At 48.4% G+C, this 21607-nt stretch overlaps 1 long non-coding RNA gene across 1 annotated transcript; it reads left to right on the top strand.

The window, feature by feature from the left end:
• Window positions 1-1720: 1720 nt before the first annotated feature.
• LOC117092626 lies at window positions 1721-17725 on the top strand. Its single transcript, XR_004440862.1, has 5 exons — window positions 1721-1981; window positions 7550-7589; window positions 12883-13019; window positions 15025-15229; window positions 16455-17725. It is a non-coding gene; the product is annotated as an uncharacterized LOC117092626 (long non-coding RNA).
• The last annotated feature ends 3882 nt before the right edge of the window (window positions 17726-21607 follow it).

Here is a 21607-nt window from a genome sequence, read left to right as displayed (position 1 = left end):
TTTGGTCCAAGAGGCCTGGCCAGTGTGGGTCAATTAAGGGGAGGTAATATCTTCTTAGGAGACCTCTCACAGGCTCAGTCAGCCTGGGGCCAGGAATTTTGGTCATAAACCTAAAGATAAGCACCTCCTTCTCCAAAGGCAGGAGCAAGATCTGTTCCGGCAGGGTGTCAGAGAGGGTTGGGTTCAGGTTTCTCTGTCTGCAGATTTGGAAGCTGAATGTACTGCCTAACGGCATCCCCCACCCCATAACGTCCCTCTCTCCCATGCATCCTCCTCGTCCCAGTCCTGGCCCCTGATCTAGAGCTCCCCAGAGAAGAGCAAAGACAGAGTCCCTCGGTCAAGACAGACACATGGAGACAGGTTTCCAGAGCTTTCACTCCCAGGAGCCCTGTGCAGCCAGCTCAGCACCAGCTTAAAGCCCACTACTTTTCAAATGGATGAGAGAAGGGAATTTACTTGTCTTTTCTTTTCAGTGGCTCCAGATCCTACTCCAACCAGCCCTTCCCCATACCTGCGCTGCCCCATACTGACTTCTGGGGTCTGGAGAAAGGACACAGTCACCAGTGTGAAATCCGGGCCTGGTTTCCCTGGAGAGAACAGTCAGCCCATCTCCCTGCCCAACCTCACCACCTGAGGACCTGTCCAGGCCCCTTGTCTCTGCCTCATACCCCTAGCCCTTGGCTGGCTCGGCCTGGCAGTGACCACGGCCCCGGGCTCTCTTCTCTCTACCTTCCCAGGGCCTGGATGGCCTTTGAGTAAACAGATAGCCCAGCGAGGTATGTGATCAATTAGCTTTGCTGAAAATACAATCATTTTGTTATTCCAAGCTGATGAGAAGGCCTGCTCTCCCAGCCTCCACATGCCAATCAGCCCGTGTCACCGATATAATTTTCCACATAAACACAACCTTTGTGCAACATCTACTCTTGTAAATAGATGTAATTCCCAAACCAAATAACGCACTTGGAGGGGAAATGGATATTATGCATGCAAAAAGAAAAGCCGGCGATTTTTACACTTTCCAGGCAACAAAAGATTACCCCTAATTGTGAACGGGGGAGGGGCCGGCGGCGGGGCAGGGAGGTGGCCCGCTGCTGGGAAGCCAGGGAGGCCAGCTTGCAGGCAGATTTTTTTCTCTCTCTGCACATGTGTGAGCACAGACCACCAGGAACTGCTTAACCGGGGACTTGTCCTGTTTAGGCAACTGGGGAGAACGTGGTTGTTGTTGTTGATGTCTTAAAGGAAACGGAGAGTTATTTAATTATAAGGTTTGGTCTCTCTTGCCAGGAGAGACCCCCCTCCAAACCCTAAACTATACACATCCTGTTGCAGAACGTCCCCCTACATTCCTGGTAGGGAATGGCCTCGCTGGGTTGTGGAGCGTGTGAAACTCCACACGTTCCACAACCCTGCTCCACACATGAGTAGAACATTGAGAAAGACACACCAATGCCTCACCTCTGAAATGCATTGGTGTGTCTTTCTCAATGTTCTGCTCATTTAAGTGAATCCCTAAATTAGACCTTGAAAGCAACAGAAGTTCTCGGGCAGCCAGGGAGTGAGAATGCTGCAGAACCCACTGTATAATCCTGGCCAGGTTCTGGGCACGGGCTGCTCCTTGGGCTCTCTGAATGCTATGGAAATGAAGGCTGGGACGCCTCTCCTGAGCCCCTGGCCTCTCCTCACCCCCGGCACAGGAGGGAGAAAGCTCTTTGGGGCCACTGTCACCCCACTCAGAGCCCTGGGCCAAAGGGAGAGAGCAGTCCAACACGGGGAACGGCAGGATTGCTGAGCTGCTCCCGTGTGGTGCCAGAGGGCCCAGGAGTCGGCATCCCCAGGGACCCCACAGCCAACCCCACCCATGAGAGCTGACAGCAGCCTCTGGATGTACTCCCGTGAATCTGGAAGGGGAGAGAATCACAGACGATGGAATTTCAACAAGGACGATTTCTGTCTTTTGCAAAGACCCTTCTATTAGCAGGTGAGTAATCACATCTTGGCCTCAAGAAGGCCTCAATGTTTCCTATAATGCTTCTGGGTCTTTATTTCATCAAAGTTCAAAACAGTGGGTGAGGCGTCAGAAAGGGAGTGTGGATCTCTATATCGACAGCGAGCAAACATGGGCGAGCAGGAAGGAGCAAGCAGCATGATCACGGCTCCAGCTCCTTTCCAGGTTCTGTCCCCAGGCCTGGGAGGGGTGGGTGGCCCCTAATACTTCAGCTACAAAAGATTCTCCTTGCTGACCCCCACCCCTCCCCCTGCCCACAGAACTCAGCCTAAGAACCCTCCTCTCTGAGCGTCCATCCGTCCCTGGCTCCCAAAGCCCATCTGAAACTCATTAGCTGCTTGAAATGATTGTCATGGGAGCCCTTGATGGGGAACAAGAAAAGGAGAGGGATACTTTTAAAGGACAGCAATCGGGACCCGAATGCTGGCAGATGTTTGGAAACCTGGCTTTTGAGGAGGGGCCTCCTGGAGGCATGGGGCCAACTCCTCGACCTGACCCTGGCCGGGCCCCCATCTTCCTTGCCTTTGTCTTCCCAGGCAGCTCCGGGAGCCCTGGCTGGGTAAAGCAGCTGTCTTCAGGTCTCCTTTGCCACTGAGGAAGAATCCACGGCCCTGGGATGTGCTCCAATCTGATTAGGGGGACAGCTGTGGAGGTCCCTTGATTCTTCGTCACTTGCAGCTTAATTCCTGCATTTCGTAGATAAAATGACTTTGTATTTGTAATGATGATATCATAAAATAGGAGACATGTTGGAATCATGATCGCATATAATATTAATGTTTCAGAACTAAGACTTCTTGAGATTTAATCTTCAAAATATAGAACATTGAATTAAAAAAATTTTATATTGTAGGATCTTACAAACCCAGTATGTTAGAATCTTAGATTGTTGGAATTCTTGAAAAATTGATTTACAAAATCATATAAATGCTTCAGATTTTTAGTAGCATAAAACATTAGAATTCTAGAATTTTGGGATTATGAAATCAGAATTCTAGAATACTAGAATTGTAGAGCATTATAAATATAAAATAATAAATTTTTGGAAATACAGAATCATGACCTCTTTCAATCACAGAACTTGAGAATGGTGGAGTATTAAATTAAGGAAACACTGATAGAATCTTAGAATCACAGGATATTAGCATCATGGAATGGTAGAATTAGAGAACCATAGTGTCTGGAATTAGAGAATCATAGCAGTTTATAATTACAGACTCACTGGATTATAAACTCTTAGAATCACAGAACCTTAGAATCAGAGAGTGTCTGTTAGAGAAGTATCAGATCTATGAATTACAGAATTTTAGAATTATAGGCTTTTAGACACAGCTTTGAAGAACTTCAGAGGCAAAAAGGGATTTAGAGGCCATTTGGCCCTACTCCTTGCTCAGTCCTATTCACACACACACACGCGAAACCTCTCGGTAACCCTATGCTTATGTCTAGACAACGCAGTCTAATTTTATCATTCCTTACATCCCCTAGAGCCGCCGGCCTCCTTTTCTGTCTCCCCTCTCTGCCTGCCTCTCATCATTACAAATTCCTACCAGCCCCCTGTTTTTCAAGGGACAGCTTGCTTTTCGTTTTGCAAATCATCCAGCATCTTAATTCACCATGCCTGTGTCTTGCAGGACAAGGCTATTTCAGTGATTAACGTATCAGTGAAATGAAGCCTTAGCTTCATTTGGGATATGGGAGGGAGAGCAAGAGGGACAGGCAGGGGTGTGTGTGTGGCCTCCGTCCTAGAAACAGCATCGAGCAGGCCCACATAGGAACCCATGCTACCCATTCCCCCTTGGAAGGAGGTGGGAGCCACGATAGTGGCTGAAATCATACAGCCTGGCCTATCTAGGTGAGAGGAGATTTGAAACTATAAGTCATTTCATGCTTATTTGTTTTATGATCCTTATGGGCTGGGTTTACACAGATGGGACAACATGTGGATTAGATAATTTGCTGGGAATTAACAGCCTCCGATGGTTATCAGTCTTGGGGGTGATTAAAGCCGGGTTGATGAGGATGGTTCAGTGATGAGTTGATGATGTTATCCATGTCCTCATCGGGGTTCAGAGAGACGTGGTGGCTCATCACCCAGTCATAAATCCCCACTAGGACAGCATAGTGAAAGAGGATGGTTAGATATCAGCTGGAGATTAACACTTGGGATTCTGTTACGTTTAGGAATAAACCAAAAGCAAAACAAAGTCAGCTTCAGAGTCACCCTGGTAATTTAGAAAATTTTGCCTTTGGAGTGAATTCATCCCAAAGCTCTATAGAAGGACTAGCCAAAGATAAACAATTTAAATATGAAAGCTCCTGCTTTTTATTCAGGCACCATAAAGACAGAGTCTGTGCAGTGACCGCCAAAATACAAGGCTATCTTCCTCGAATGATCTTTTCTCCAGCTCAGTTCCCATGCAGAATCTCCCAGCCCCAGGTTCACATAAAGCACCTCCTAGGGGAGAGAGCAGCCTGGGTTAGAAATGCTCAGAGATCATGGCAATCTTCCCATAGATGAAGCATTGCAATCAACTGCTTTTGTTGCTTTCACATCTATTTTTTAAAATTATTATTATACTTTAAGTTCTGGGATACATGTGTAAAATGTGCAGGTTTGTTACATAGGAATAAATGTGCCATGGTGGTTTGTTGCACCCATCAACCCGTCATCTACATTAGGTATTTCTCCTAATGCTATCCCTGCCCTAGCTGCCCCCTCCACCCAACAGGCCCCAGTGTGTGATGTTCCCTTCCCTATGTCCACGTATTCTCATGATTCGACTCCCACTTATGAGTGAGACCATGTGGTCTTTGGTTTTCTGTTCCTGTGTTAGTTTGCTGGGAATGATGGTTTCCAGCTTCATCCATGTCCCTGCAAAGGACATGAACTCATCCTTTTTTATGGCTGCATAGTATTCCATGGTGTATATGTGCCACATTTTCGTCATCCAGCCTATCATTGATGGGCATTTGGGTTGGTTCCAAGTCTTAGCTATTGTGAATAGTGCTGCAATAAACGTATGTGTACATGTGTCTTTATAGTAGAATGATTTATAATCCTTTGGGTGTATACCCAGTAATGGGATTGCTGGGTCAGATGGTATTGCTAGGTCAAATGGTATTTCTGGTTCTAGATCCTTGAGGAATCGCCACCCTGTCTTCCACAGTGGTTGAACTAATTTACACTCCCACTAACAGTGTAAAAGCGTTCCTATTTCTCCACATCCTCTCCAGCATCTGTGGTTTCCTGACTTTTTAATGATCGCCATCCTAACTGGCGTGAGATGGTATCTCACACATCTATTCTTTTTTTTTTTTTTTTTTTTTTTAGACGGAGTTTCACTCTTGTTGCCTAGCCGGAAGTGCAATGGCGCGATCTCGGCTTACCGCAACCTCCGCCTCCTGGGGTCAAGCGATTCTCCTGACTCAGCCTCCCAAGTAGCTGGGTACAGGCATGTACCATCATGCCCTGCTAATTTTGTATTTTTAGTAGAGACAGGGTTTCTCTATGTTGGTCAGGCTGGTCTCAAACTCCCAACCTCAAGTGATTTACCTGCCTCGGCCTCACAAAGTGCTGAGATTACAGGCATGAGCCACTGCGCTCGGCCTGACACATCTATTCTTAATAAACCATTTAGTTTAGAAACTGCAAAGCCACACAGCTAACCAAATTGCAGTGCCCAACTGGTTCTAGGAATACCGTTTCAATGTAGCCGAGATTTTTCCAACACTGAAATGCCTGCCGGAGAGGTAGAGGATAGTCAGGGCAAACCTGCCTGCCATGCTGTGTGCCTTTGGGTGACTTAGAGCTCCTTTCTGGTCCCCAGCAGGCCCACCCACAAATAGTTAGTTGCATTACATAATCTAAACGTGGGAGCAAAAATATTAGAAACAGGAAAATTACAATTTAGCTTTTTCCTTTTTGTGAGCTGAATTTCAACTTAGTCAGGCGAGTGGTTCTATTTATTTTAGAGGCAGTTCAACCAAGACCTGCTATTTCCATGACCCTAGCTTTTGATTTCAGATGTGAAACAACAAAAGCATAACCTCAAACTTCCTAGACTGCTGGCTACAGCCATTGTACACGGTTTTCAGTGGTGTTGCATATTGTTAACACAAACGACAAATGTCATTATCTCCTCAATTCTGAAAGAAGTAAGAAAAGAAATGGGGAGTGACAATGAGCTAATGGAATAGCACACTAGGTGTCAAGAGGCCTCATTCTATGACTCTGTTTCCCCATCTGTAAAATGGGGAGTGGGTGGAGGCAGGAGAAATCTAGAGGTTACCTTCCAGCTCCGAAACAAAGTTTGAGTTTCTGAGGCCTCAGCCCTGATTCTAAATAAGGGTGTTGGGTGTGTTGTGCTCTGTTGCGTCCATCTGCAGCTCTGCAGGGGCCACCCCTACTGATTCTGGAGATGGGAGGGGTGGAGCTGAGGGAAATGGAGAGTCTTTACAAAGGGCACAATGGTAAATCCCCGATTTCTGGACAAGTCCCTTTCACTGTGAGCCTGAAAGGCCAAGGAGGGGTGGGCAGGGTGAATGGGCTTGGGGATGGGCGGGTGAGTAGCTCTTGCCACAGCCCCATTGAAAGTTGGTGGACCTGTCAGCAATGAAAGGAAGTGAGTTAAAGAGGCAAGTGAGAGGGCTGTGCTAGGGGCTCAGCAATCCCCTGACACAGATGAGGGACAGAACCGCAGGCTCGGTCCAGCCCACGTGGACTGCCTGGCAAGGCTGCAGGGCACAACAGGTCCTCCATCGGGGCTTTCTGCCTTCTTGATTTGAATCCCAGTTGTAAACCCGTGACAATATTGTGTGTTCTTTCATGGTGGATTTGGCCGGGATTTATGCCTGACACTCATGGAACTGCAATTCTCTGGAAAGGCCAAGGCTGGTGGTGAGGTTGGGGAGTGGGGCTGGGGTGATTGCAGGGCTCAGACCAGTCCATTTAGTCAAAATATGTAATCTGAAAAGCTACACACCAATCAGCTCCACATCCACAGTTGATTGTGGTCGACAAACAGCCTGTCAGCTGAGTCCAGCAAGGGGTTGGTTTAGATGAACAACAGGCCAGTCCAATCAAAGCAATCAGTTCAGTTATAAAAATGGTAGGGGGGAGAGGAACGACAGAAAAACAGTAATACCAGCAGTTCCGTTTTTACAAAGTGACCGTGCAACTTCCTTGACTATGTACAGGAAAGCAACCAAGCAGTTCTCCAACACAATTGCTCAGCCTTGTCCCGTCAATCACTTGGCAGCTCTGGAGATAGAAGCATTTAGAAACGATCCTGTGGTCCAGTCTGACCCCCTGTCTCATGCCGTGGAACCTCAGAATTATGACCTTGTCAGAACTGGTAGAGAGTGGGGCTTGGGAATCGTGCAGCCTCACCCCTCCTCATCCTAGGGGTTACAAAGAACCCAGGGTCCTTACCAAGATGCCACGGCACTTCAGGAGATCCCCCTTCTCTCTTTGAGCTGAATGTCCCTCAGTGGCAACTAGTTCTTCCTTGTGTCTAACCAGAGTCTCTCTCCCTGCAGGAGCAGCTTGGATGCTCCTCCTTGTGGCCAGTCTCCAGAGGTGAGTGTGCTGGGATCCTGGCCTGGGAGTGGGCTGGTGACCCCTATTCCCTGAGGTAGCAGAGGGCTGGATGGTGGAGGAGAGCCTGGAGGGCTGTCTCTGTGTTTGGTGAATAAACATCAGAGTCCAGTTGCCGGCCTGTCACTCTGCAGCCTTTCAGTGTGTGAGAGGCCAGGTGGGCCGGAGGGAGTTCCCATGGGCGGCACATGAAGAGACCGGGGTCTGCGGGGGCTGCGGGGGCTGTGGGGACTGTGGGGGCTGCAGGGACTGGGGCCCAGGCAGGGCCTGCTCTGGATAGCCAGTAGAATCAGCTTTTGCAGGCCATGGAACTTCACACCTTTGAAAGGCTCCAGAGTGGCCTACAGAAAAAATAAACCGTTCCTCCCATCCGTGGCGGATCGGCCATCCTTAGGGGCTCCCGGTCATGCACATGGAAACCCTGTAAAAAGGCCCAGTGTTTCCTTTTCCACTCCCTGAAAGGATATGGTCTGAGTCTTGCCACGGCTGCTGGGGTCGGGCAAGAGTGCCTCATCCACACCAGCGAGGCCTGGGGCCCAGCCCCTCTCCCCTGGGACAGCCACCCCAGCCTCTGAGCCTTAGTTTACACATCTGGCAAGCAGGCATTAAAAAGACCCACCTTAGGGTTTTGTGTATGTGTGATGGCAGAATAAGGCATATATGTGTATGAATGTACTTAGCACACAGTAGATGCATGATCAATGTCTTCCTCCTGCTGCTGTCTATGGAACCCAGAACAAGTCGGATTTCCTTTAGAAGCCACAGTTCATTTTGCTGGAAAGTGGGGTGAGCACCTACATCTGTTAGGATGAAATGAGACAAAGGGCTTAGCACAGGGCCTGGTACCAGAAGGTTCTGCTATAGTATAATTTCTTTTTTCTTTCTGTTCCTCCTCCCTTCTGGGTCTTGGGTACATCATCTTATAAATGGGAATGGTAATACTTTCTTGACCTACTAGGTCAGGAATGCTGAGGATAAAAGCAATGCTACCAGCACTTGATGAGCTTCATTATGCTGCAGAACCACAGGACAGACTAGATCTCAAAACACTGACAGCAAGAAGAAAGATTACAAGGCTTAGAGAGTCCTAGGAGTATTATGACAAGACTTAGATGAGGACATGGCTCTTGTCTCATCGAGTGATGGTTCAGGCAGGAATGTTGGGAGTCTTAAGGAGAAAGAAGGGTCCTTGCTTCTTGTTGGTACCAGGGAGGGCTTGCTGGAGGCATGGTTTGTCCAAAGCTACGGAGCTCTGTCTTTTCGTGGGTCTAGTTTGTTGCAAATGCTTGAGGCCCAGGCTGCTGCTGGCTCCCAGCAAGTTGGGAGATGTCCCCAGAAGTGTCCATGGTCTCTTGCCTGGACTCTTCAGAGCTGCAAAGAGACAAATAGGACCAAGGGGGTTAGGAGGAGCAAAAGTAAGTTAAGAGCAGATCCCAGTGTGAGCTCTCCAGCCACGCAGCTGGCTGTCTCCAGGGGCAGTGAGCTCCCCGACACGGCAGGTGCCCAGCAGAGGCTGAAGGACCCTGTGACAGGTACAGAGGAGAGACTGTGGTAGTGGGTGAGGGGTAAGGTAGGCTTGGAGTCAGGTACCCTGGGCTCCTGTTCGAGCTTTGCAATTTACCCCTGTGACCTTGGATTAGTCTCTTACCTTTGCAAAGTTCGTTTCCTTATATGTAAATTGCCTGTAATTCCTACTTCCAAGAGTCGTTTTGGAGATTAAATGAGATAATGCACAGGAAGTATTTAGTACAGTGTCAGAAAGTTGGCAGCTCTCCCTGTCCCAGCTTAGATTCTAAGATCTTACAGGCTGACATTTGTAGGGGAAGGTTAAGATCCTATTCTTTGAGGATTTTGAAATTACAGGAGATTGAATCCACTTATTTGACAGGTACTTACTTAAAGCTTATCCTATGCTGAATACTTTTCTGTGGGCTTTATAAATATTCATTCAGTCTTAACAACACTATGAGCTAGGTACTATTCTTACCCCCAATTAATAGATAAATAAACTGAGGCAGAGAGAAGGTTAAGTAACTTGCCCATAGTCACACAGCTAAGGAAGTGATAGAGCTGAGATTGAAGTCTGGTTCCAGAGTCTATGCACAGAAGATTCTAAAACCATGAGACTTCAAAACCATTCGATATTCCTAAGGTTACAGAGAATTTGAGATTATGGGACTTATATTAATAATCACAAATGTCCAGGATGAAACAGTTCTAGGGCATACTTTTTCTGCAAAGGACCACGTTGTAAATATTTTCCTTTGCTTGGCAGGCCATAAGGTCTCTGTCACATTACTCAACTCTGCTGTTGTAACCATATCTAAACAAATGGGTTCCAATAAAACTTTATTTACAAAAGCAGGTGGCAGGTGGATTTGGCCCTTGTGTTATAGCTTGCTGATCCCTGTTCTTGATGCATCGTCTGCTCTGCTGAGTACCTTGGTGGGGGCTCCCTTCAGGACTGAGCCCCAGAGGAGCCCAGCTGTGTCCCTCATTTGGAGATGCAGAGGAGTCTGCGGGGGCCAGGCTGGCTCCCAGGGTGCGGGTGCCTCTGAGTGTGGCTCTCCCATTCTGTCCTAGAGAGGCTGTTGAAAAGGCTCCTCTCTCCAGCAGTGGTGCCTCATTACTCATGGCTGGAAAACAATGTTAATTTCCCCCAAGCGGGAAGCAGCTGCACTTGTGAGCCTGGGCTCATTTTGCTGCATGAATATTTATGGCATGTCCCCTAATTAAGCTCAGAAATAAAATTTATCCTGCTAACAGGGTCCGCAGAAGACTGGAAGGCCGTGTCAGGAACCAGCCTCTTATGCCTGTGAAGTAGGGTTGTCAATGAAACATTCGTTTCCAGAACCACTTGGCCAGGGATAGTGTCCACAGGAGCATTTCCCGGAAGGTCAAGCACCCTTGGTGTAGTCACATGCTTGTGCGAGGGAACACCTACGCCGCCTTGCTGAGCAGTGATGGATGCCTATTGTCCCAAGCCTGCATGTGGTGACACAGAGGTGACTCCAGGCCAGAGCCCTTAGCAATACTTCTTTTCTTTCAGCCAGTGTGACTCAGGTATTTTCTGATTGGGCGTCAAAGGCCACTCCAGTATAAATAGCCCAGAGAGAAAGCACCCTGGAGTGGGAACCAGGAGAAACTGGTTTGAGTTGCTCCCCTGACACTGATTCTGGTTGACCTGGGGCCAGCCTACCTGCTCTCCCAGCCGCAGGCCCCCATTTCGTTAAAATGATGGTGGACCATCAACACCATGTAGTTACTGGGAATCATGGGAGACAAGGAAGATAAAGTCTTTTGGGGAATGATTCTCACCATGATGGAATTTCCTTTACCTCCAGGCCCTCCCTCCCTTAAATCCCCGGAACCAAGGAAAGCCTAGGCCTAGGCCAGTAACCTTGAGGATTTCCGGAAACCATAAATCTTGGCCTTTCCTTGAGGGGTCCTATCTCCAGAGAACTGCCTGGGCCCTCATATCCTCTTCCACAAAGCCAATAAACCAAGCAAACACCATAAAGCTCCTAACCCCACCTGAGCGTTCCCCCACGGTCAGAGTCGGACCTGGTCAAGAGTCATGAGTTTCAGAACACGGCTATAAAATTGCATGTGGCTCCTCCCCCTTTCCTTTCCAGAATGGAACTTACCTTTGCTTTCTCTCTTCCCTCCACTTTTCGATAAGTTTCCTCTTTAATTTCTTTGCAGCACCTGAGAGATCCCATCTTGTGTTCCCAGCCCCACCTCCCAGTTGCTGGTGGGGGCCTGGGGAGGAGGATGCTTTCCTAAGGCAGGTCCGGGGGTGTAATCAACCGGGGGCCTTGGCAACTGGCAGACCTTGTAAATTCAAAAGTCAATAAGATGTGGAAGCAAAGGAGACCCTGGGGCTGGAGAGGAGGAAGTGGGGAGGTGAGGGTGGGCCTTATCTTGTGAAGTCGGTCAGGGGTGGCTTCTGTGCCCTCTGCCTCCCTTGGCGGGGCCTGCCCCACCCCCTGGAGCCTGGAACTTCCTGCTCTCATGCTTCGCCTTCATATCCTGAGCTCAGAACTGTTCACAGCTACAGCCTGGACCCTGGAAGGGGCCCTAGAGGCTTTCTCTCCCACACCCTCTCCCTACAGATAGGGAGGCTGAAAAAACCGGGAGGGCCTTGCCCTAGGTCAGTGTCAGGGCAGGTAGAGTGGAAATAACACTGGGCTGGGGCCAGGAGACCTGGTCTCCGGTTATTGCCTGGGCTGAGTCCAGACCTCAGTTGCAGACTGTAGCCTTACCTCTAACCCCTAGGTTACCATGAGATGGGAGGAAAGATCACAGCTTCTTAGGGCCCATCTCAACCACAGAACCATAGGAACCACTTACCTGACACTGACTCTGGTTGACCTGGGGCTGGCCTGCCTGCTCTCCCAGCCTCAGGCCCCCATTTCGTTAAAATGATGGCAGACCATCAATACCATGTAGTTACTGGGCATCATGGGAGATGAAGGAAGATAAAGTCTATTTACACTTGGGACACACTCTTCACTGAAAAAGGACGCCATGATCTTACCAATTTGGAAGTTTGGTGCAGTGGGCTCATTAGAGCACTGTAGCAGAGGTGTGACATTTACAAAAGTCACTTTAACCTCTCTGGACTTGAGTTTCCTCATCTGTAAAATGGGGATAATAATCCACCACCCGCCACAGCCAACTATCCCCTCAGCTTCTGATGAGGGTCAAAGGAGATACTGATTCAGTGTTTCGTTAACTGAATGTGTTTCCATGTGAAGGAATAAATATTAAAATTATACCTATTGTTTTGTTATTATTTGGTGTTTACTCTCCTTCCCGGCTAGCCAGAAGGAGCTGGTGTTTTTTGAAGACCTAGGCCCAGGAGCAAATTTTGCCTGGTCAAAGAGGCCAAGAGTGGGCCCAGGATCTCTGCCAGGGCCTGCCAGGGCACAGAAGATTTGGGGAGGGGAGCTGCAGCATTAGAGGGCTGAGACCCCTTTATCCTTGATTAGGTCCAAAGCTGTTGGGTGGAACTGTGGCACCTGCAGAGTTAACCGCGTCCACGGTGTGTCACTGCGCTAAGACAGGCTCAAAGAGAGCTCCAGGGGCCTACACTTAAACACGCACTTTTCTGTTTCCACAGCTCATGTAGTTTGGGGAAGAGAATTTAATCCATGTACTTTTAGTTCATTTGCATTAAAGTCATCACAAAGCTTTGTCTGAGCCATTTTGGGCTTGTGTGGCCTGTTGGGGAATCTTCACTATCTTTCGAAGGCCTTTTCCTCCTCTTTAGGCAAACAGGAAATCATACTCTGCCCAGCAGCAACCAACCTGAAACCTTCAGTGCTGCCTGCCTCACCTGCCTTCTCACACCTGGAAATGACCCGCCCAGATCAAGTTCCCCTGGAGCCCAGCAAACTCTCATGCCTGGTAGTTAAATGCCTCCATGACTTGCCCCAAGCTATCTTGATAGCAGTTGTCTCCTAACCACCAGGCAGGGTGATGTTCATGGAAACCTCTGTTCCTGCCATTCCCTCTCCCCAGCTACATTTCCTCCTCCCTGTTCCTGACATTTTGCCCATTCTCTGAGGCCCAGCTGCGGCTCAGCCTCAGCCTTCCCTTGATCATCTTTATGCAAGCAGTTGCATAAGCAGTTGCCGGCTCAGGATTCGGTACTAAGTGTCATCAGTAAATGTTTATTGGATGGATGAAGGGAATAGTGGATGACAGGGGCTGGGATAATTTATCCTATATTTTCTTCTTCCTTCTCCCTCTTCTCCTGAAATATGTCTGGCCCAGGTTTTGGTACCCACAGAGGTTTAAGGAATGTCTAAAGAATGAATGCATGTGCAGTGAATGGATGGCTGTAGAAATCCATTTATAGAGCACATGCTATGGGCTCTGCATGGGGCCAGATGCCGGTATCACAGCTGTGAAGAAGACATGCTTCCTGCCCTCCTCCTTCACACTGTAGCTGAGAAGTCAGGCAGACACCAGGAGTTGCACAATCTGTTATGTATTTAGTTACTCTTGTGATAAATGCGATGAGGGAGGAAAATGAATATGTGTATGAGTGAAGAAAGGAGTAAACAAATAGGATGAGGGAGGAAATGAATATGTACGTGAATAAATGAATACTGGGGAGAATAAGTAAAGGAATGATGGATGAAGATGAATTCATTGTGAAGGAAAAGATCCCAAGCTGTGTGACACAGTATTTGTGGACACAAGGCCTAGAGGCCAGTGTGGCCTGAAGTCAGCCCCTCTCTTGCTTCCCAGGGGGCAGGAGCAGCAGGTGGGTGGGGAGAGGTAAGGCCCTCTGCATCCTGAGGTCGACACCACTGCTACCATCTTAGTATCTCCCAAACTTTAGTCTCAGAAAGGGTAGGTGTTTGTGACTTTAACCTGGGGAATCTCAGGGCCTGCAGGGTCAGATTTTTTTGTTTTTTGAGGCAGTCTCACTCTGTTGCCAGGCTAGAGTGCAGTGGCATAATCTCGGCTCACTGCAACCTCCGCCTCCTGGGTTCAAGCAATTCTCTTGCTTCAGCCTCCTGAGTGGCTGAGACTACAGATGCATGCCACCATGCCTGGCAATTTTTTTTTTTTTTTTTTTTTTTTGGAGACAGAGTCTCGCTCTGTCACCAGGCTGGAGTGCAGTGGTACGATCTCAGCTCACTGCAACCTCCGCCTCCTGGGTTCAAGTGATTCTCTTGCCTCAGCCTCTTAAATAGCTGGGATTACAGGCATGCGCCACCACACCCCACTAATTTTTGCATTTTTAGTAGAGATGGGATTTCACCATTTTGGCCAGGCAGGTCTTGAACTCAGGTGATCCACCCATCTCGGCCTCCCAAAGTGCTGGAATTACAGGAGTGAGCCACCGCACCTGGCCACAGGTTCTGAGTTGTGTTCAGCACATGGCATAATCCTCAAAGCTTTCACAATCACATGTATACCACACGTATCCTCCACTGGGAGAAATCAGCTGGAGAAGGAGGGGCCTGCCCAAGGCCCCAGCACCAGAGTCCTGACCTCCAGGAGCCTAAGACAGACAAGGCCCATTTTGACCCAGCTCCTTTCGTCCCACTCTGAGTTCTCCTAATCCTCTCCCTTTGCGCCCCCTCCAACCCCACAGGCCCTACCCTGTCCTGGCACATGCTGGGCACGCTCCTGCCTTGGAGCCTTGGTGCTCCTAATTCCCTTTGCCTGGGATGCTCCCCCTAGACGTCTGCGGGGCTCACTCTTGCTTCCTTTTAGTCTTCTCTCAGAAGTTACCCTGTTAGCGAGGCCCTCTGTGGCTACTGTATCCATAATTTTGTCACTGACCCTATCCTTTGATATCCCATTCCCTTGCTTTGATGTTTCTTTATAGCACTTATCCTTATCTAACACTGTATCTTTTTCTGATTAGTTTATGATCTGTTTCTCCCACTAGGATGTAAACTCCAGGAGGGCAGAGATTTCGTATTGCTTTGTTCACTACTGTATCCCAGCAGCTGGAATCCAGCCTGACACACAGTGGTTGCCCATTACATACGCACTGATTGAACAAATGAAGCCAACTCTCAAACCCAGCCTCTCCTCTCCATCCGAAAGCCACGCTCGCTGTCTTTCCTTGCTGGGATCCTGGGTGGGGAGAGGTAAGGCCCTCTGCATCCTGAGGTTGGCACCACTGCTACCATCTTAGCGTCTCCCAAACTTTAGTCTCAGAAAGGGTGGGTGTTTGTGACTTTAACCTGGAGAATCTCAGGGCCTGCAGGGTCAGTTTTTTTGTTTTTTGAGATAGTCTCACTCAGTTGCCCAGGCTAGAGTGCCGTGGCGTAATCCCGGCTCACTGCAACCTCCGCCTCCTGGGTTCAAACAATTCTCCTGCTTCAGCCTCCTGAGTGGCTGGGACTACAGATGCATGCCACCATGCCTGGCTAATTTTTTAAAATTTTAATTTAATCAGGTGAGAACCTGATTCTCAGTCTCCTCTCTGACCCCTCAGCCTCCTCCCTGACGCTCAGCCTCCTCCCTGACGCTCAGCCTCCTCCCTGACTCCCAGCCTCTTCCTTGACCCTCAGCCCCCTCCCTGACCCCCAACCTCCTCCCTGACCCCCAGCCTCCTCCCTGACACTTGGCCTCCTCACCTACTCCACGATCTCTTCTTTGGCTCACAGCGGTGTTTCCTCTATGGTAAATTGACCGTATTGTTTGACTTCTGGAAATTCCTTACTGTGCTCCCTTTCCTTTCTCTTGATTCTGTCTCTCCTGATCCTGTAAAATGCAGATCTAAAAGAACACACGTGCAGTGTCTGACCCACAGCATGCACTTGTAAGTGGTAGTTCTCGCCACCCCTGATGACAGGGCCTCTGGACGGAAGGTGCAATGAGGAGGGGAGGCTATGTGAGGGTGTGCTGTGTGCAGGCGGCATGGGCAAGCAGCTGGGGATGCCGTGGTGTGGAGTGAATGGACAGGGCGTGGTCAGGCCCTGCACACCAATTTTAGTAGGAGAATCCTGGGACGCCAGGTGAGAGGATTGGTTGGGATCAGATCCCAGAAGGTATTGACTGTAAAAGTGAGAGCTCTGCCCCACTCTACAGGCAGTGGGAAACCTCTGTGAGCTCCTTCAACAAAATTCAACATGTTGCCAAGCACTGATTGTGAGGAAGTGCTATAATGAGCACTGTCATGGGCGGGCTTCAGGAGTATCCTCTACCAATCCATAGACATCTGTATTACTGTCCCCATTCTACATATGGGGACACGAAAACACAGAAAGGTCGAATAATTTTCCCCAGGTAACCTTGGGAACCTAACACAGCGGGGAATCGAGCCCAGGCCTAGGCGACCCTAAATCTTTGTGTCTTTTCGCCATCCAGAGGCCTATTGCTCACCAGATGTGTGGATGAACAAATCGGAACAGCAACAGCCTGGAGGCTGGTGATACCTACCCCCACAGTGCTTCCTCCTTGGTCCCCCAAGCAAGCTCCATAGCTCCAAGACTTCACTCAGCCTTTTGTGAAGTTGGAAGTCAAGAGAAAATTGACAGAACTTTGGAAAATACGTTTTCTTTTAAGGAAGAATTTTTTGTTTTCATTTCAACAGCCCTGGCTGGTGATGAGGGGTGAAGCGAGGTGCCCTGTTTTCCATCCTAACACCTATTTCCAGGTGGGGGCAGGGAGGGCTCCAACCTGCAATGTTATTTCAAAACCTTTCCGGGCCTTGCAGCTCCATTTCCAGGCCACATGCTACAAAGCACAGCACGATTTCCCATTACGTGCTGTTGCCCTTTCTGGTCTGAGCACCTTTCAAAGTGGGAAGACCCAGCCTGCTCCAACACCCTCCCTCCTGTCCCCATAAATTAAGTCTCACTGCCTGATGTGAGGCTTAAATAAATAGCCTTGCCCGGCACCCGATGGCCACACTCCTGATAGATGGGCTTGCCAAGAGTAGCAAACTCAGCTCACTCCTCCCGGCCCCTCCACAGAGAGAAGATGAAACTGGTGTTTTGCAAATGCTTCCTGCCTGCTTTCTGCCAGCCAAGGCACATTCCAAGAAGGAGCAGGCCAGCAAAGTCTTGTCATCTGACGGGGTGAGGACAGAGATGGATGATGCGCTGTTTGCCAGAGAAGGCCACGTTCAGACACTCCCAGATAGCCAGCTGCCACTTTATTAACAGCAAAGATCCCCATCTGAACGAGGCTGGAAAAGAAAATATTTATGCTTGCCTGTCAGGAGGACCTTCATTTTTCTTCTGGGGAGCCAGCCAGGGTGCTAGTCCGGGGATGGAGGAGTGTGACGTGCCCATGGGGTTGCCCCAGGCCCTTCTGCAGCCCAGCGTTGATGGAGAGTCCAGAATATTCCCAGGGAAGCTCTGGATGGGTTTGGGAGGTTTCAGAAGAGCTGGACATAGGGAGTTCAGGGCCTGAGGAACCAGAACACACCCTGGCACCTGATAACTGTAAACGAGAGGACCTGGGTGTAGGAGTGGGTGCTACAGTTAGAAATCAGGGGCAAATGGGCCATTAAATGATCTCATTATTAATTAAAAACACATAGCAGCATGCATCTGATAAGACACTTTGTACTAAGAATAAAATAATTTTGTATTGGCAGAAAATATCAACACTGGAGCAGAGCTTGTCATTTAAGCTGGGCATATATTAAAATCAGTTTATATTATTACTCTTCTCATGGTCATTATTTTGAACAAAAGTTGAAAGCCAGTTCTTTAACGGTTTCAGAGATGCCTGTGAATCTGCACTTGGGAAGACCTTGCCACACTCTGGGAGACAGCTGTACCCAATTATAGTAAGTGAGTCATAAGGTGCTAGGCCGAACAAGTCCTGCGCCCTAGGGAATGCAGGCTTCGGCCTCACAAGAGTGCCGGGATTGTTCTCTTAGACCCTACTGAGGTTCCTCTCCCCCAGCTCTGAATGCTGGATTATTTATGATCCCGACAGAGCATGCACATTGGAGTCGGCAGACCTGAGTTCAAATTCCAGCTCTCCTGCTTAGCAGCTGTGCAACCAACCCTGAGCACCTCGTTCATTTTAGCCTCCTGTTTTATAAAATGGAGCTAATAAATGTCTCCCTCTTGGGAATATCCTGAGAATAAAGTGAGAGGAAGTCTGTGAAATGCTCACCACGGTAAGAGTTGCATACATAAGAGTCAGCAGTAATGGGAGCAGTGCACACACATTCCAGTACGTCTCTAGGAGTGTAGCAATAATATTTATTGATGGGTGAGTGAATATGTGCAAATGTGCGCAAGCATCGTTCCTAGTGCTTATCTGTTTTAGTCTGCTCAGGCTGCTATGACAAAATACTACAGACTGGGTGGCTTAAACCACAGACATTTATTTCTCATAGTTTTGGAGGCTGAGAAGTCCAAGATCAAGGTGTCAGCAGCTTTGGTTTCTGGTGAGGACTCTTCCTGGCTTGTACATGGCCACTTTCTCCCTGTATCCTCAAGTGGGAGGAGGCAGAGAGAGAGAGAGAGAGAGAGAGAGAGAGAGAAATCTTATAAAAACACTAATCCCATCATAGGGTCCCACCCTCAAGACTTGATATAAATCTAATTACCTCCCAAGGGCCCAACCCCAAATACCATCACACTGGGGGTTAGGGCTTTGACATGTGAATTTTAGGGGAACACGTTCAGTCCATAACAGTATCTATATCTGATATCTGTATAGTTCATATCTCTATCAGCTGGTGAACCTGTACATTGTATAGGTGTTCTTGTCTATTTATGGAGGTATGGAGGTTTATAGATATTTTGTACACCTCTGTGTATGGACCTTTCTACACGTGAGAGTGTACCAGAGGTTCAAATCAAAGGGCTCAGACTACAGGTGTGTGTAGCATGTGTACACGTGTGTATACAAGCATGGGAAGGGCATGACTTGGGCCACAGTAGGCAGCTACCCCTCAGCCCAGTATGGTAAGCCTCCTGCACCCCCCAGCCCATAGCACTGCCAAAGGGACCCAGGCAGAGGGACTCAGAGGTTCACTAGGACTGGGGATCTGTCAAGCCCGAGATCCTCAGCTGCAGGTACCTGAGGATTTGTCCCGTGCTGTGGCAGAGCCCCTGCCGTTGAGGGTGCAGTTTGCCTGGGGAGGGGACATGGAGCCTGTGCTTAATATTACGGGAACTTTATTAGCTCATCTTCATCCAATGTGGGACCCATCTTCATCTATTCAAATGGATCATTTATCTCATTGAGAGCCTTCCAAGCTCCAGCTCAAATGACATTTGCTTAGCAATTGGCCTGTTTGAAAAAGCCGACATATTGGAGCTGAGGCATGCATAGGCTGCACCATCTTTCCGAGCTGGGGGTGCAGGAAGACAGGCCCATGGGAGAGGGTAGAGGGAGGTGGGGGCATTCAGTTGGTCAAGGATCCCACGGAAACAGGCAAACACATTATCCACTCCAACACAGGCAATTTTTTCCCCAGGGTAGCTAATTAGCAGGCGCCTGCACGGGCTCTCTACTTGACTTGCAGAATTAGAATGCTTAGTGCAGAGATCTGTGTTTATGCTCAAAATCTGTTGTCCCTCTTCTCCAATCAGGAGAGGAGCTCTGTCAGTTCTGGAGCCCAGAGATTGCTCAACTGGCATTTCAGGGGCCTGATGGGCTCCTCCTCCAGAGAAACTCCTTCCCTGTTGGAGGCTTCAGAAAATGGCAAGCCCATCAATGCAGGCACAGGAAACATCCACAAATAAGCACAAATATCTCCTCATTTACACAAACGTGACACAAAGGCACGGTCACACACATTTGCCCAGAACCATAGGCACCCACCCCCAGAGACACATGTGTGTAGCATATGCACCTTCACGGCTTCTGGGAACATATGTGTAAGGGTACACACAGAGAAATTGCTTAAATCTACAGAAGCAAAAATTCTCAGAAACCAGCGTCAGTGATTCTCAATTAGAATCTCAGAATCAGAGATGAGATCACATAAGAATGATAGGTATCAGATATCTGATTCTAGATTCAGAAATTACATGAGAATCAGAATTCTCAAATCAGAATCACCAGGGGGCTTTGTATAAATACTCACATTGGGTTCCTCCAGAACCTGTAAGTCATCAAGTGAGACATGGTAGTAGCCATGTGAATTTTGAAAGGCTCCCTTGTGTAATGAAAACAGAACTTTTTTATTATTAAAAATAAAATTAAATGGCTCATCCCTATTAAGATGAAGAATAATTTGATTTGGTGAGAACTGTTATGATTTAAACATTTTTTCTAATTTTAATTTTTTTTGAGACAGGGTCTTGCTCTATTGCCCAAGCTGGAGTACAGCGGCGTAATCTTGGCTTAGTGCAACCTCTACTTCCTGGGCTCAAGTGATCCTCCCATTTCAGCCTCTCAAATAGCTGGGACTACAGGCACACACCACCACACCTGGTTAATTTTTGTATCTTTTTTGGTAGAGATGGGATTTTGGCATGTTGCCCAGGCTAGTCTCGAACTCCTGGGCTCAAGCAATCCTCCAGCCTCGGCCTCCCAAAGAGCTGGGATTACAGGCCTGATCTACTGTGCCCGGCCATGATTTTTTTTAAAAAGCAATGGCATTCTTGTTTTGTTGCTTCAAGAACAGAATAACTTGAAGCCGAACTTTCCTGGTAGATGTCTTTATGTCATTTAAAACAGATAGGAACAGTGACAAATACAACTTGTCCAGGAGATTTTGTTTCCATTACAGATGTTTCAGACACACTGTCTAAATAGGGAGGGCCTCTGGTTCCACCTTTCCTGCTACAGATAGGGAAACTAAGATCCAGGTAGGACCAGCTACTGCTTGAAGTCATATAGCCGTTAGTGATTTCTGTGAGTAAACGTATACAGAGCACACAGGAAGTGCTCAATAAATATTAGCTACTATATCACTATTATTGTTATCATCATAAGTTATGATTAGCAGAGCAAGGCTAAGAATTCAGAACTCCTTCTTCCTCTGGTTTATGGGTTCAAGATCTCTCTCCCAGTTGAGAAGACACTGAAGGTGAAGTAGAAATCTAGGCTCTCACCCAGTCCCATCTTCTCTAATTAAGCCTAGTGGATGTACTCCAATTCTTCCAGTTTCCAGAGAAGAAGGCTAAGGAAGGCTGTTAGGAATAAGTCAGGGGGGTGGGGGCAGCATTATGAAACTTTGAAGGGAGGTTCTGTCTTGGTGAGGGGCTTCAAACAATAGCAGCCTCCTTCTGCAACCTTGGGAGAGGCCAGCCTTTGGAGACACCATCTTTGATTAGCATGGGCAGGACACAGCAGCTGCAGGTCGTGGGGCTGGCAGCACCCTTTCTGCCTTCAGCTCCCTGGGGAGTCTCTTCAGGCCAAGGAAAGCTTTGGTTCTAACCACTTCTCTGAGCCAGGACTGCTGGGTGGTCTAGGGGCAGGAGGGCAGAATGAGGGTGGGACAGGGCAGGCCTCTGGTGCAGCAAGGAGTGTTGGGTGGAAGACTTGGGGTGAGGGGAGGTGGAATCGATGTGAGTGGGGTGGGGACAGGGAGGGCTGGT

The sequence above is a fragment of the Trachypithecus francoisi genome, unplaced genomic scaffold (genome assembly GCF_009764315.1).
Source record: "Trachypithecus francoisi isolate TF-2019V2 unplaced genomic scaffold, Tfra_2.0 Lachesis_group12, whole genome shotgun sequence".
NCBI lineage: Eukaryota > Metazoa > Chordata > Mammalia > Primates > Cercopithecidae > Trachypithecus > Trachypithecus francoisi.
Note: the sequence above shows the minus strand (reverse complement) of the source record. Positions and strands in the feature narration are given on the sequence as shown.